Source organism: Amphiprion ocellaris, chromosome 16 (assembly GCF_022539595.1).
Source record: "Amphiprion ocellaris isolate individual 3 ecotype Okinawa chromosome 16, ASM2253959v1, whole genome shotgun sequence".
Lineage (NCBI taxonomy): Eukaryota > Metazoa > Chordata > Actinopteri > Pomacentridae > Amphiprion > Amphiprion ocellaris.
Window position 1 is genome coordinate 18,402,192 of NC_072781.1, and position 16,694 is coordinate 18,418,885.

Here is a 16,694-nt window from a genome sequence, read left to right on the forward strand (position 1 = left end):
TACTCCAAATCTTTTGAACGCTCCTGGAAGATGGAACATATTCTTCTAAAAACATTCTCTCATTTCACCCACAGCTGTTCAATTGACATGTCAGGACAGGAAAAAGCACAGGTGGAGTGAATTATAAGCATTTATAACACCCTCATTCCACTTATGCTAATTAACTTAACAGCATCTGTTGTGTGAATGTCAATCATCTAGCATGAGTTACTTTGACACATAAAATGAACTCACAGCCATCATTGATTGATTTTATCTGTTACACCTGTGATATTCTTTTTCTGACAGGTAAAAATGGCAGCCAGTGGACAGGACATGTTGCTACTGCACAGCGACATATAAAAGTTACAGCAGTCATGAGGCACATTTGCATGTTCCTCAGAATACGACAAAGGTAAGTTACATATTTTTTTTTTTGCAAATTTAAGTTGGTTGACTGGTACCACTAATGTTGTAATAACTAGCAAGGTTACTAGCAAGGTTTAGCATTTCAGTTTTTTTTAGCTAATGCTGTGCTAACCACATTTAAATGTGGTTAGCATTAGCCAGCAATGCAGCTATTTAAATATTGGCCAATGCTAACCACATATAAATGTGGGTAGGATTAACCAATAAATAATATGTCATTTTAAATACACTATATTATGTGTTTGTTCTGCTCCATTTTTTGAATAAATACATGCAAAAATAATTTCCATCAACTGCAAGTGCACGTTTTTTGCTAATTTGCTAATAGTTGCATGCTAACGGGCTAAAGTTGTAAGCAGTTAGGTGGTCTTGCCCCTCAGCTGCCATCTTGGCAACACCCCTACACAATTAATTTGGGGCAGCAGGTTCCTACCTAACGGCCAGAGAGAGAGAGTCATAACTGCAATATTAGAAGTCAAAATCAAATTATTCTTTAACTATGCAAGACAACTGACTGGATGCTTTCAAAGTTCAGTTGTTACAAAACACACAAGTGTCTTTTAGAAAGGAGAGGTAAAATCCTCATTTTTGGTGTTCTCACATTTATTTCTGGTCAATTTCTTTAATGTGTCTGCACCAACTACATTTAGCCATATTATTTATGTAATAAGGGCAGCTGAGTTCAATATGCTTGCAGTTTCCAGTTTTAACAGGGCAAAGTGTAAAAAAGTAACTTCTCAGTCAAATTTTCAACACATACACAGTGTATCTGTCTGCTATCAATTTAACAGAGACCCCCTGTTTTTCATGTGACCTCTTTCTTTTGGCAATCACTTCTCTACTTTGTGGATAAAATCTGCATCAGTACCAATCTCTGGTTAAGCGTTTACTTTGCCTGGGGCTTTCTGTCTTTCAACACTTTAGACGCTGTGCAATCTTGGAGCAAGTGCTTGGGTCAAAGATTGGTGCTGTAGGAAGTAAGAAAAAAAAAAAAAAAAAAAAAATATATATATATATATATATATATATATATATATATATATATAGGCAAGCAATACAGGTTATGCCAATCCAAATATTGCATAATATGCATAGTTCCTGTTCCTCTCTGCTGTTATTAAAAATAACTGAAAATAAAATATTTTTGCATATACCAATCATGCGTCTTTAAGAAAAAATGTTACAAAGGCTGAAGTTGTCATAGGTCTTTTGCTTACATTAATCTCAACATTAGAATTGGGGTATCTTGATAAACTGATACCTTTCTCAAGGCTGCAATTGCTGAACAGCTTCAACACTGGCAGACTGTAGTTGAGCAAAATATCCACTAGAGAGCAGCAAAATATTGCTTTGATCAAAGTGGCATATATATGTTCTCTAAGAACTGGTTTTGGTGCCATGGCACAGGTGTGTGTATGTTATTAGGCTGTTAGTTGCACTTCTTGCATTCATAGAAACAAATCAAATGGGTTTTCATCTGACAATAAAATTACAATGTTCTTTAAAATTGCAATGTTCTTTTTAATGTTATTTTGTCTCTTTGTGTGCAATTGTGTGTCTTGCTTGATTGTCCTTCTTAAGCAGCTTGTATGCCCTTTTTAATTGCTCCTAGGAGACAAATAATGTTTTTTAAATTGAATTGAATATGCCTGTTTCCTTATTGTACTACAGAAGTGCATTTAGTTGCATATTAACAAGTTGTAGCATGTTATAATCACAGTCTTTTCAGAATTTTCTCTTGACAAGAACCTGTGCACAGTGCAGCATGAGGGAAAATGAAAGAGTACATTTACAAACTGTGACTTTTTATTCTAAGTTTAATTGCCGACTTAAACATGTAGTCTCGCAGCTAGAAGATCCCCGGTTCGCGTCCCGGCATTCCTGGGATCTTTCTGCATGGAGTTGGGATGTTCTCCCTGTGAATGCATGGGTTTTCTTCGAGTAGTCCAGCTTCCTCCCACAATCCAAAAACATGCTGAGTTTAATTGGTAGCTCTAAATTGTCCATAGGTGTGAATGCGAGTGTGATTGTTTGTCTGTACATGTAGCCCTGTGAAGAACTGGCGACTTGTCCAGGGTGTCCCTTGCTTTCACCGTAAGTCAGCTGGGATAGACTGCAGCCCCACTGCGACCCTAATGAGGATTAAGCGGTGTATAGTTAATGGACAGATGGATGGAACTTAAACATGTTTGTGCATCTGATGAACCACAACATTAAAACCACCTGCATAATATTGTGTAGATTCTCCTTGTGCTGCTATAACAATTTTGGCCTGTTAAGCCATGAACGCCACAGACCTCTGAAGGTGCCATGTGGTATGAGGTACCAAGAAATTAGCAGCAGATCTTTTAAGTCTTGTCCATTGCAAGGTGGGTGTTCCATGGATTTGACTGGATTTTCTCCAGTGAAGCCACAGAAGCTCACTCAGATTGAGATCTGGGGAATTTGGATGCTGAGTTAACACTTTATCATGTCACTCAAACCATTCTTTAGCATATTATTAGCAGTGTAGCAGAGAACATTACCATGCTGATGGAGGCCCTTTCCGGAAATACTGTTGCTATGAAGGCATGTATGTGGTCTGCACTAGTGTTTAGGTAGATGGTATTAAAGTAATATTCACATGAATACCATGACCCAATGTTTTCCTCTAGAGATTTGCCCAGAGCATCACTCTGCCTCTACTGGCTTGCCTTCTTCCCATAGTGCATCCTGCTGCCTTCTCTTCACCAAGTAAAGGATCGACACTCAACCAGCCATCCACATGATGTAAAAGAAAATGTGATCCATCAGTCCTGGACACCTTCTTCCATTGCTCCATGGTCCACTTCTAATATACCTATTGTAGGCACTTTCAGAGGTGGAGAAAGGTCAGTATGGGCACTCTGCCCAATTGTGTGTTCTGAAACCTTTCTGTCATAGCAGCATTGAGGTTTGTGCGACTGTAGCTCCTCTGTGGGGTCAAACCACACTGACCAGCCTTTGCTCCCCATTCCTGAGACTTCAGCGCACAGAGCCCATCAGCAGTTGTCCCTCACTGGACCACTTTTGGTAGCTACTAACCACTGCATACCAGGAACAGCCCACAGACTTGCTATTTGGGCAGATGCTCTGACCCAGTCATCCAGCCATCACAATTTGGCCCTTGTCAAAGTCATTCAGATTCTCACACTTGCCCATTTATCCTGTTTCCAACACATCAACTTCAAGAGCTGACTGTTCACTTACTGCCTAAAATATCCCACCTCCTGACAGGTGCCGTTGTAACAAGACAATCAATGTCATACACTTCATCTGTCAGAGGTTTTAGTGTTGCAGCCGATGGGTGTATGTTTCCTTTCCATTGCCTTTGTGCAACATCACTTTGATGTAAATAGTACAGCATCCTGCTAGAAGCATTTTATATATACCATTGTAATGGGGACAAGAGGTTGGCAGCAAGGGAGGCTGATATTGCCCCTGCTTTATGTAAATTAGCGCTAACTTTCACTTTGTTTGGGAGCCACTTGTATTTTAGGCATTACTGAATTTCATGAAGCTAAAATATATAGCTTATCTGTCACAGTTTGTGTGACTGACTTGGCTGAGGAATTTGAGCAATTGTTATAAGCATGCTTATGAATGGAAGGAGTGTATTTCACACCACTGGTAGTGAAGGAGTGTCTTTCATCTGTGCAAATGAATGCAGAGGACAGATGATATCAGGAGTGTTGTCAAGACTTCAAATGCACGTGGATTCAAGGCTGTGAAGCTGCGATTTGTTTGGAAGTTTTTCACAGTACATCAGCTTTACCTCAGCTAATCTTAATCCACATTACAAAAATGTGTTATTTATTTAAAAGATTCAGAAACCAAGTTTGTAAGTCTTATAAAAAAAATAAGGTAGAACCCATTTTTACACAAAAAAAACCCCACAAGACCCTAATACTTGCAGAATTCTCATTCTCACATACATGCATGTGTAAGTAACATGTAATGCATGTGTCACAGCTGTATGTTAGCGTGTGTCTTTTCATGGTCTAGAGATTTACCAAATTAACTGTACAGTTTTTAAGTGACCACTGAGACTTCCAATGACTACTAGGTTGTAGTAGCAAGAATTTTGTGAGATTTAGATTCAAATGTAGAATCTGAAATATGTTATGTGCTTTGCCATGACATTTTTTTTACTATCTTTCAATACTTCCTGTTATCAATATAAACTATAATATACAATATAAATCAGGGTAGATCTGTGTGAAGGCATCCGTTTCCCGAAGTATCGTCTCGTTTTTATATTATGGCATTTGCTTTTATTTGTAATTCTTCTTTTATACACTAGGTGGTACTAGCACACTGGCTATCCCCCTCAGTTCCATGACCCTCCGTGATTAAATAATGGATTTCAAATTTAATCTGTGTAATGTATTAGCTCCAGAGCTTATTTAGAAGGCTCATAAATAGATCTCTTTAATCTCATTGAATTCAGCAGTCTCTGGTGAAGCTTGCAGATGATTTGTCAACACATCTACATTTTTCACTGCCATGAAGGCGGCAGGGCCATGTGTTACATTCCCTATCTGCAAAAGAGCCTATAATTAATTAAAACCAGATCACAGGCAAAATATAGAAATCCTTTTAGGGACAGAGTTTGTGTGTGTGAAGATTTCTTAATTGAAAAAGAGAGAATCATATAGGAGCAACATTAGAAACTTGTGATGCCCAGCCTGTAAGCAGTGGGATTTGCTGGAGTGTAACTCTGGTTGAGGAAGGAGCGGGTATAAAACGGGACATGATGTAGGAGCTCCGGACAAGAGAAGGTTTATGATGCGCTCGGTGGGTTTGCAGTGGTAATTCTGAACCCTGGGAAGTGAAATTTGCAATCACCAGGGCGTTGGTGGTGATAGAGAGAGAGGGGGGGGGAGAGAAGGAGCGAGGGAGAGGGGAGCAGATACTTGGTAACGCATCACAGCAGGACAGGCAATCGAATCTAAAGGCGCTCAGCCAGCGACGGACACGGACGAGGAAGGTAGGACAATATGATAATGACATGATCATGCTGCGCTGAGTTAGTAAAATTGGGGAGATGATTGCGGCAGAAAGAGCTTTTCACATTAAGGATAATGTTTTTCATTATGTAGTGTTTAATTTCATTCGTCCGTGCGTAATTCATGACTTTTTCTCTCACTGAAAGCCCAGTTCTCTTACTTTGCTATGTGGTTATGCAGTGTCTTCCGAATTTACATACCAAAGTGGACTTTTAGAAGTAGTTGAGTATCATTTACATGGTGTTTTGATGCGCTTTTAGTGCAATCGGAGGGTCGTTTGGGTTATAGTGGAATAAAATCGCACCTGCGCCCACTTCATTCAAGTTGCGTCGTTTTCGATAATGTCTCCCTCCAACTGTTGCTGTTGTTTCATCAATTGGTATTTTATCAGAGCAGTTAAAGGAGTGAGGTAATGTGCGTGCTTGCGCAGAGGTGTCAGGTGTACAGTGTTATCTCAGGTAGCTGTGGCGACTCCAGAGGTACCTGCTGGGAAGCGCCGAGGTGCCCACTTATTTATTCATGTGTCACCTGAACGCAACAGCCACGCAACGCCAGGTTAAAGGGGAACCTCTCAGTGTAAGAATGTAACTGTTAATGCCAGTTTACACTCTCTTTTTTGTGTGACCACCATCAGTTATTGGACACTTTATGTGATGGTGCTGTAGTGCGTTATGCTGGGTTTGTTCACATACAGCTGATGCAGCAGTGGCTTTGCAGTGCAATGCAGGTTTTTGTCATGTTTCCGGAGTCTTTCTACCTCCTTGTTTGACTGCTCCTACATTTTCCTCAGTTAATTTTTGTAACTTTAAACCTTTAGTCTGGGTAATATAATGGGTTCTTTTGATGTGTAAAATCTATGTGAACAATTTGTTTTATATGTTCACAAATATACATAAACTAAACATATCTCCTGTGTGTGTGTGTGTGTGTGTGTGTGTGTGTGTGTGTGTGTGTGTGTGTGTGTGTGTGTGTGTGTGTCAATTGTAATGCTTCAGTAAAAGAAAACTGGACTTTTTTGGTACCTGAACATGTTTCGATAGCTGAGAATCTATGCAACAAACATCCCTATTATGGCACAACATGACACACATGATCAAATGTGTTCCAATCTTTCCGCTTAAACTGTGCATATAATAATGCACTTCATAGATGGATTATAAGGAATCAGAATTATCTGACCTAAGAGCAGTGACCAGGCTTGTTGTGTCCCTGAGGATATGCTGTCACTTCCCCTGTTGCATTACACTGCATGGAGATTTGGGACTTGGTATTCCCATGTTGTTTTTTTTTTCTGTCATGCTTACTGTATTCCAGCAGTGTATTGTTCAGAAGCTGCTGTCACCTCTGAAACTGAAGTATACCATGAGAATGAATGCATATTATTTTTCAACAATTGTTGCGATACCCTGATGTTCTGAGAATCTGATGTTATATATTATGTAAGTGATAAAGTAGAGAGAAACTGCTTCAGTGTTTCATGCATTACGTGGTCAAAAGCATGCCTCTGACAGTTGCCCTTTCAGAATCTCTGTCACTCTAAATTCATTCAGAATAGAGGAGGAAGAAAAAAAATACTGAAATGGAGAGTCTATATCTGACAGGCACCTTGACTGACAGGCTCAAATGAAACCCAATATGAGGGATAGAGGAATGAATTGCAGATACAGTGACTGTACTGGACTTTCTTATGAGGTCTCAGACAGGAAGCAGAGCTAGGTATGAGGACAAGAACGGATAGCAATCCAGTAAAATAGAAGAATGACAAACTTGTGGAGGAGGACAGAGTTGGAAGGCAATGAAGTCTGTGGGAAATGGATAGATATTAAAGTGAAGCATATCATTTTGTCCCATGGCGTTGCCATAATTGTTGTATCTTTGCCAATCTTTGGAAATCGCAAGTGAAATCAGATTAACAAGTGTGGCGTTAATTACCAGATGAGAGCATTATGCTATACTATAGAGGCTCTTGAGTAACTATTAGGTTGTGGCCCATTTCATGTAATTCGTGTGCTGTTTATTACATATTATTTTTATTCTTAGATTTGAGAAGACAGAATTGACGTACATATGATGCACTGTTGCGGTTTAAGTACAGTGGAATAGATAGGACAGTTTTTGGCACAGAACTCATGGACCTTAAATCCTTCCTGCCTTTTCTACTTTGTTTGGTTATCTACACAGCATACATAGTACTTGCAATTATCATCACTGTACGCTTCCCACTTTTCCAATTTCTACACCCACCGATCGCCTGGTCCAGCTGTGTGTGTGTGTGTGTGTGTGTGTGTGTGTGCGTGCGTGCGTGCGTGCGTGCGTGCGTGCGTGCGTGCGTGCGTGCGTGTGTGTGTGTGTGTGTGGTCATTAAATCAGGCAAGGCAGTCGGGCAGAACTGAAGAAAAACAGGCTGGAGAAGAAGGGAGGGTTGAGAAGATGATTTTTGCTCAGCCAGTTGTTTTACAGGTGAGCTGTCAGTTCTTGCATGCCGCCATGCTTAAGGACATGAAACTATTCTTCTCTAAATTTGTAATGAAGTTCAAAAGTCTGACATTGGATCTGATCATTTTTAGAGAAGATGACAGCTTAAATAGATGGTAGTAAACACAACCATCCACTGTAATCCCCTTGTAGTCTATTGCTACTAATCCTTGTATCCCTGTATTGATTCATTATTGTGTAAGTGTGAAGCCATTATGAAGGAATTTAGAAATTGGAATATCCTGAAGGAATGGATTGAAGCTTTTTAATTTCTCATAGTGAAAACGTTGGGGATTCATATCTAAGCCAGTAGCGTTTACCATATCGAAATACATTCTCCCCTTGAAATAAACCATGTCATGTAAAACAAACAAAACAGCAATTTAATGGCAGCTCTGTTGTGTGACAAATCCTTGTTGCTGGTATTTATGCCTGGAACGCTGCCCTGAAGTGGGGATGAAACAGCGTGGAGAAAGACAGAGCGGGAGGAGAGACAATGAGGGTGAGGATGAGAAGATGGGAGGCAGGGCTGAATGGGGAGAGAGGTGAAGTGTTGAGATGCAAAGGTCATCTGTGCTGGAGAGGAGCTACTAAATGGTGTGTTTTGATCTTTCAACCAGAATAGACAGCTGCTGGCAGAGGAGCATGACTGTATCCTAACAAAGAGAGAGACAAAGGGAGATGAATGAGTCTCTACAGGCTATCGGCTGCCCTCTGACACAGCTGTCTGTGTTTATGTTGTCTGATATACACGCAGACTTCTGCTAGGACAGCTTTACCGAGCTCATTGCAGCGAATAATGGCCAAGTGAAAAGAAAGCCTGCCGAAAAAAGACGCATTTTAAGGCTGATGTCAAAATTTGGGTAGGAAGCAATCCCTTCACGTTAGGGAAGATATGAATTTGTTTAGTGTTATAGCACTGTGAGAAAGAGAGAAAAATCACAGGTTAGTGAAGAATTGAGGCAAGTATATTTAGATGAATAGTGTGCTAATGCTGTGATTGCAGGATAAACTAAGGGAATGTCAGTAACAGTACATCTCATTGTCTCATAAAAATGTTATAGGCTGTCTACAAAGAGAAGAGGAGGGAAGATAAAAACATTGTGATTCAGTAGAAAAGGAGTACAGTAGGGAATGAGAGGGGCATGGCAGCATATTGATCAGTGCTTTTTTTGTTTTTTTTAGCGCTACATGGATGAGAGGAAAAAGTCAAGAAGTGTATCATTATGTTCCCATCACACTTTGTCCCCAAAAAGCCTAAAATCAGAAATTGTTTTGTCATCCTGCACTCAGCGAAAAAGGAGGTGGCAGCTGCAGACATGGTTGTTTGGTTCCAACACACTTTTTTGTAGCACATCTCAGTGATTTTTGAATCTCCTATCTTATGAGACAACTGGCTGTGATGTTTTTCTTCACATAAGTCCATTTCTGAGTTGCGCCTGCATCATTTTATGTTTTGTTTTCAATGTAATGAATATAGCTGCAGTAATCTGTTGTCATTTCTCTTAGCAAATGAATCTAAAATGCTTTCTTTCCAAAACATTCTCATCACAGTTTCTTATTTTGCAAAATTCTGGCACAGTAGAACCATAAAAAGTAGCTTAACTGTTCAGTCGTGATCTTGGATTGATCAGGAAAAAACGCAGAATAGAGGTGAACATTTATTAGTGTCGCCTCTCTCTGCATGTATGATGAAGGCAAAAGCCCCTTTCAGACATGAGTCTTCTTTCTGTTAATCTGATGCCATCTGTAATTGTGGACTTCTTGTCTGAATGAGCACCCTGCTCACTTTTCTGTAAATGTTGCAATGGCAGTTGACAAGCTTGGAGTTGTGTGAAGCCTATTGAGGAAAGGTTTTTCTGCATTTCAGCACCAATATTGGCACAAGAACATCACAGAAAATGTCAAAGACACATTTTGCTGTTGAAATCACAAAACACCTTTGTCATTCACTTTGCTATACAAATACACACGTGCAGCAATCCGAAATGTCTTTAAAACTCAAGGAAGCAACAGTAAGGAAAACAGTAACAGGTCAGATTACTGAGACACCAATAATACATTTAATGTAGGTTTTGGCAGACTGTTAACAGGAGTTGAAGTTGAATTTGTTGCTTCCAGCTGTTTCCAGCAAGATCCAAGTGTCTTCAAATCGAGAGTGGCATTAAACTCCATCACAGCTGTGAAGATGTTTTATTTTACTGTTGGTAAACTAGTAGTTAGATTATCATCACTGGCTGAGAGAACTTTCAGTGTTTAGGAAATAATAATGCACTCGACTGTTAGTTATTTTGACAGTTTGACAAGCTGCAGATTTAGTCTTTGGTTTATTAGTGCATTATTATGTATTAAACATTACTTGATATATTTTCCAGTCTCGTGTGTGTTACAATTTCATGAACGTACCGTGGCTGTATGTCACTGTAGTAGGTATGTCTGAATGAAGCTTTGAATAACAGTCATGTAAAAGTGACTGATGCCGTCACTTTAACAGATTTATGAAGCAGCGATGTTATGCATCCCATATCAGAAAAGAGCTTCACACATGATACAAATGGCCACTGGTGAGGAGGATGTGAGCAGTTTCAAAATCAGCAGAAATGCAGCAGGAAAATCACAACAGCAAATAAATATTATCACTTATTGCATCTTCATAAAATCATCTGCACTGAAAATGAGATTTCATAATAAATATTTGCCAGTTCTAAAATTTTTGAGCGAGCAATCATTTTAACACGTGGAGTGAAGGGGAGGGAGACAATTCGATCTGTATGGCCCAAATGACTGATGATGTCAGTACTCTGTTAAAGTGGGTTGAAATAAGAATTTCTCAGATTAATTTATGCAGATAAATAATAAATGACTCCCCATTGTTACTGTTACCTCGTGTTACCTGAGCGTACTGAGGGCAGAGCTTAATTTGAGTATAGTATCTCACTTTTTTTGAAGATAGAGTCATCAACATATTAACTTCATCACTGCACCATGAGTCTTTAATCGGTTTCTACCACTCCTATTGCAGTCGCAACTCATTCGACAAATGCAGCACACTCTCTTATCCTGCTGCGTCTCAGTGTGTGGCCTATCAGCAGGCGTCTACTCTTTACCTCCAGTGAACACTAATGAACTCCCACCTCTGTCACTCAAACACACATCATGGGATTGGTCAACACGGGACCGGGTGTGTATGTGCTGTGCATGCTCAAGTATTTTGTGACCTGGTGCTGTAATGCGGCGCCTCGCAGTGCTCTCATCCCGTTCTGGATAATTACCGTCTCCTCAGGTTCTGTGTAAGCTGCTCCCTCCCTCCCACAGTGGTTTGCAAAGCACTACTGTCAGTCCATACAGGATCAAAGAAGATACCGGCAACATCTCCCGTGAAAGAACAGTGTTGTCTTGGCATGTGTCCTACACCCCTCCTATCCTCTGTTTGCCTGGTGGGGAGTTAGTGATCTTTTATTGAAGGGAAGCCTCCGTCCAGCTGCTTTCTGAAGAGGCCGATCAGCAGGGACCTGCTTCAATTCTGCTGAGATGGAAGTTGTTCATGTCATGTTTTCCACATGTTTTTGGACTGATTTTGGGGTAGGTTTGAAAAATCATACGGAAAAAAAGAGTGGGCTACTTGTGTGGCTCTTTGAACACTGTGTGTTGGTCACTGCTTTGGAGGTAAATCTCCACTGGTGTTTTATGAAGGAGCATAAGTATACATGTGCCACGTATCTGTTTGTTGCATATCAAATGTCCTAGCTGGTGTGATTCCCATGTGTTGTTATTTAGGAGATAATGTTCTTTTATTGTTACCTTGAATTTCTTTTCCAATGACATTGGAATAATTTGCATAGAAAGTTGAATATTGATACTCGTAGGTTCATTTATGACCCTATCAGCAGTTCACTCAGAATCTGTGCCAGTTTGATTTACATTTCTACCCACAGAGCATTGCATGCTCTGCAATCCAAATGCCATCCTGTTTAGACTGCACTCTTGTCATGTGAGTGAGGTTTGCTGAGTAAGTCTTTCAGAAAGTCTTGTCATGTTGGAGATGAAGAGATCAGGAGGGTGGGAGGAAGACATTACTCAGCTCATCAGAGCAGTACCATCCCTCCCTCCTCCCCGACAAAGCCAAATGTCTGCTAATCTGTCTGTGATCACTGTGCTAATGAGTGATGTCTTTTTTATGAGGATTGAGGGCGGGCAGAAATCTCTTATTGATTTGCTGTGATAATCCAGATTTGGCTGCCGGCTGAGGCCCACCGCTCCCTATAGAGAAGGGTGCCTATGAGGTTAAAGCCAGTCAGACACAATTGCCATGTAATCAATAATATTGAGTGCTGTAAGCTAGGAGAGGCAGCCATGTGGGCAGGCAGACCTCTTTGGATAGAGCACATTATGTCCAGATATAACTCTTCACTTTACACTGCCTTAATCACATATTACTGTAAGATAAGCTGTAGGGCCACAACTCATTACACAGACCTGGATCTGAGCCACCATAAACTTTGCCCAGTGGGAGCTGTATGTGTTCCTTAAAGTCATTGTTGGCCTTAAAATTGTTTGTCTTTTAAATCTCGAGGCTGGGTGTATACATTGCATTTGATTTTCAAATGCCTTCAGCATAACTGTGAGAAACTCATTACCTATTATTGATGCTTGAATGATTACTCTTGTAACCAGAACAAAAAAAAAAATCTCAAGAGCAGTCCTAGGTTATCCTGCAATTAAAAACACCATCTTAGATAAGATATTCTTTTTAATGCTACTTGGAACATGAATACACAACAAAGACATCTTCCATGAAAAACATATGTAAGCTGTTTTGACATTTCACATCAGGACACAGGAGACATCTGTCAAAACTCAGCATAAAGAAAAACTGCCTGAAATGACTGTAGAATACATATATAATTAGACAAGCCAAGTTGGGTGGTGAACCAAAAAAGAAGAGACATTAGCCAATGTAGATAAGACCAAGGAAATTAAAGGGGAAAAAAATGAGAGAGATGACTAAAAAGTGAAAAAGAAGCAAAAACAGACATAAAATGGCAAACTCAGGGGAGAGTGAGAGATTGGTACAAGATGTATAAAATAGAGGAGGTGAACAGAAGATGAGCAGTGACTGATGGAGTGTGTGTGGGGAGCTGAGGGGGGAGTAAAGGATTGATAGATGGTGACAGTATAGCCAATGGAGTGGGACAGTGCTGCAGCAGGGCCCAGCTTGCACTGAGGACCACCCCCTGCTTAGCCCTGTCCTCTGCTGTTTAATTGCCCCATCCCCACCTGGAGGCTCTGATTTCATTTAACTTCATTCATCTGCTCTGTGCTTGATTGCATTCTAATTTTTAAAGGTGCAGATATGTGATTTAGATTTAGAATGTGCCAAAAAGGACTTGGACATCTGAAAAACCTAATTGTTAGAATATCTTTCCAGATGTTACAGATGCTTTGTACACGTCAGCGTTTAATCAAGTTTGTCTTTTCAGTTATGATAATTTTATCACTGCATAAAATGTTCATGTTTGATCTGTTCAGTTCTACACATCCTAGAATTTTTACTGGATTTAAAAACATTACTTGAACATTCTAAGAAATATCCTGTATGGTTCATGCGAAATCTGATATCAAGAACTGGTTTTAATTTCTGAGTGTGGAAGCCTAGGGAGCTAGAGTTTGATTGCCACCGCGCCACCTGCCCTCTCTCCCCCGACCGCATTGTTCGTGAAGTGATTGCAGTGGTACATACTGCATGCACCATAAGCTGCAAATTGTATGGTAGCACATAGCCTGAGTCCCCCATGTAAAAACTGAAAAAGCAACTAATTACTTTACCATGTTCAATGATGTTATTTCAAACTACAACAATAGTGGAATTAGGAGTGTGTTTATGCTTAACAACAACAAATTGGTGTGTTAGGCCTTAAGACATTTACCTCACCTTTGTCACAAACATGTTTTTGAACTTACCCTCAGGGTATCTTATCATTCAAATAGTTTAGCTTTGATTTGCTGAGATTCTGACACGTAACTGTAGTTTCTACGGCATACTCCAAGCAAGCGGAGTTAAATGGACTCCTGGTGCTCAAAATATTGAGAAGTGACATTTAAGAAACTCAGTAGCAAAGTGTCCTTCCAGAAATAAAGTCTTAAATAAAGTTCTGCTTTAGGTAATCCTCGAACTGATGTGGGCAGTGTGGTCTCCTTTTTAATGTTCAGTAGACAGTAGTTCCTTGTGAACACTTTCTTTATCTTTCTGTAGGGCCTTTATTGGGTAGTGACAGTGTATATAGACAGGAAATGTGGGGATGAAGATGAATGACATACAGTAGGAGTTTTGCTGGCTGGAAGTTGAACTGAGAACTTTGCTGCTCAGGGCATTTTTGTCGATGCGGTGTGCACCCTAAGCATTCATCCATCAGGTTATCCAGATATACTGCAATTTTGATGCACTGAGCACCACAAATTAAATTCAGTTTGCCACAATTGAATTGAGAAACTGACAGAATACTGTGCTGAGAAAATCTCAAAACTTGGGCAAATAAAACCAAATGTATCTGTATCTGCAGCCCTGTCTCCCAAAAATGATTTTCCTATACACTGAAGCAGTATTCTAAATTACATTTTGAAGGAATGTATTTTCTGTCAGATAATGTTGTATGATGTACCACAAATGCACTTCAAATCAGGATATCTTTAGAATATAACTAAAATTTATGTTATTACTTTACTGTCGCTTCTTTGCAGTCAACCAATCATGTATTTGTTGGGGCGGGACTAATCACCATGGTTTAAGGGTGGTATTTTTAGTGAAACTGTATTTTCTTAAACCTGACCACATTTTGCAATTAAAAACTAAAAATAAACAACAAATGAAAACAAAACTCAAGTCTAAGAATAACCCTTGTCTCCCCAGTTAAGAGTCCTGTTGCTGACTTAAGCCTCAATCCTCCTCTTGTGTTGCCTCCTTTCACAGCTTTTGTGGTTTTTATCAGACTACAAGCCTTTCCTTATACATTAGACTCTTAGCACTCAGTAAAAAAACATCCAGTTCTTTTAAAATGGAAGTGAGAATGCAGTTTAGTCTTACAGAAATCTAAATTCTTGGAAACAGGGTTGTGATCTATGTTCTTTGTAAGTCTATTATTTCAAAAATACTCAGGCTTCAATCGTAAAATTACTATTTGTCATTGTGATGAATTGATATTTTCGCCCTGGAAAAACAACCTGACGTCTTAAAATTAACTTTCTGATTACAAGTATGCGAAAGAAGATGAAAAGAAAGACACAATAAATTAACCTGGTACAACTTGATGATATGAGATCAGGTACAGTATTCATTATTTTAAACCATTTTTATGTCTGAATACAAATAAAGCATGCAAAGTGCATGGATTATGCGAAAATTACCATCCATATTATTATCACTAACCATCAAGTTTGTAATATACTCAGAGCAGTGCTTAACAGCTGCTTACTTTGCTTATGCCTCAGGCCGGCTGTGACAGGAGCTCAGAGTAATACGAACAATCCAGGTTATGCATACAGACAAGACAAAGGCAGGTAGGTCACTGTGACTGCCTGGTCCTCTTTCTAGTGTACCGAGCATCTGAAACTTTGTGGGAAGGCTTTTTTGTGAGCAAGTTTAATATTGAATCCTTCTGCATCCTGGTGAGAACATAGAGCTCTATGATGTTGTTGTGGCACCGCTTGTGTTTTCCTTAGCTGCTTTATCTCTCTGAAACCAACTGTCTGTCTCAACCAGTATCCATCACTCATATTCGCCCATTCGTCATCTCAGAAATGTCCCTTTGCATTTGAAGGAAGGATTAGTGAGGAGAAGGTGTGTCTGTGTGTGCATGTGTGTGTGCATCTAATGGACAAATAGATGACTTGAACACAACGAAGTAGATATAAACCACCCTCCTACATTATATACAAAAACAGAGAAATGAAAAATAACAGTATGCAATACCTTTTGCTACCAAAGCATTAGATTTGCTCTCACAGCAATAATTTTTACAGTGATGTCCAATTTTTTGTATACATTTCTGTTTCTAGTAAGAGAATCAATAGAGCATGGTCAGATTCTATTTAGAAAAGCAGATAACATGGAGAAACTAAGTTTTCTTATTGGGATTTTTAAAAAAAAACAGGACAAAACAAGATATATATATAAAAAAAATGTTCACTGCTGTGTGTAAAAATATTTTATTTTTTATTGTGCAGAACTGTGAATGGACTTATTGATTGTTCTTATTCAGTCTGATCAAGCCTAGCCAAGTGTCAAAGAGGAACATAGAGAACACTGCGATTTTGCCCTTAGGTCTTGCTGCTCGCTGTGTTGTAGCTACTGGCATTGACAGACTGTCAGTACATTCGTCTAGGTGAAGTGCTCCAGGGTGTACAAGTTATGCTACCTCAGGTATGATTATGATACCGACAGTCGGAAATGATAATACAAAGGAGAGGAACTGTCGTCTGGGAAAGGACAAGTTGTGGAAATGTGCAATCTGTTTAGGCCATTGTTGTCATCTTTCTATCTGAGCTTCCCTCTGAGTCGACATAATACTCTCTGCTAATGGACCACATCTGTATCAGGGAGGACAAGGGAGATAGAAAGGCCATGAGGGAGGGGAGAACCGGGTCTTTACAGCCAAGCAAGATAGACGAATGAATGTCTGTAAGCAAACAAGAGAGGGAGGAGGAAATGAGGAAGGGCTGGCGTAAAAAAAAAATAAGGAAAAAAGCAGTAGACATAGCCATGTAGGTTGCATTGTTACTGAGAGTGAA

The 16,694-nt window shown here is 39.7% G+C and overlaps 1 protein-coding gene across 2 annotated transcripts in view; it reads left to right on the plus strand.

Moving 5' to 3' along the window:
* The first annotated feature begins 5,235 nt into the window (after positions 1-5,235).
* cdh23 (cadherin-related 23) overlaps positions 5,236-16,694 on the plus strand; it is a 203,543-nt gene continuing 192,084 nt past the window's right edge. For both annotated transcript variants that reach the window (XM_035955484.2, XM_055018533.1), the window contains exon 1: positions 5,236-5,416. The gene's annotated coding sequence lies outside the window, so the exon portion shown is untranslated. The remainder of the gene's footprint in view (positions 5,417-16,694) is intronic.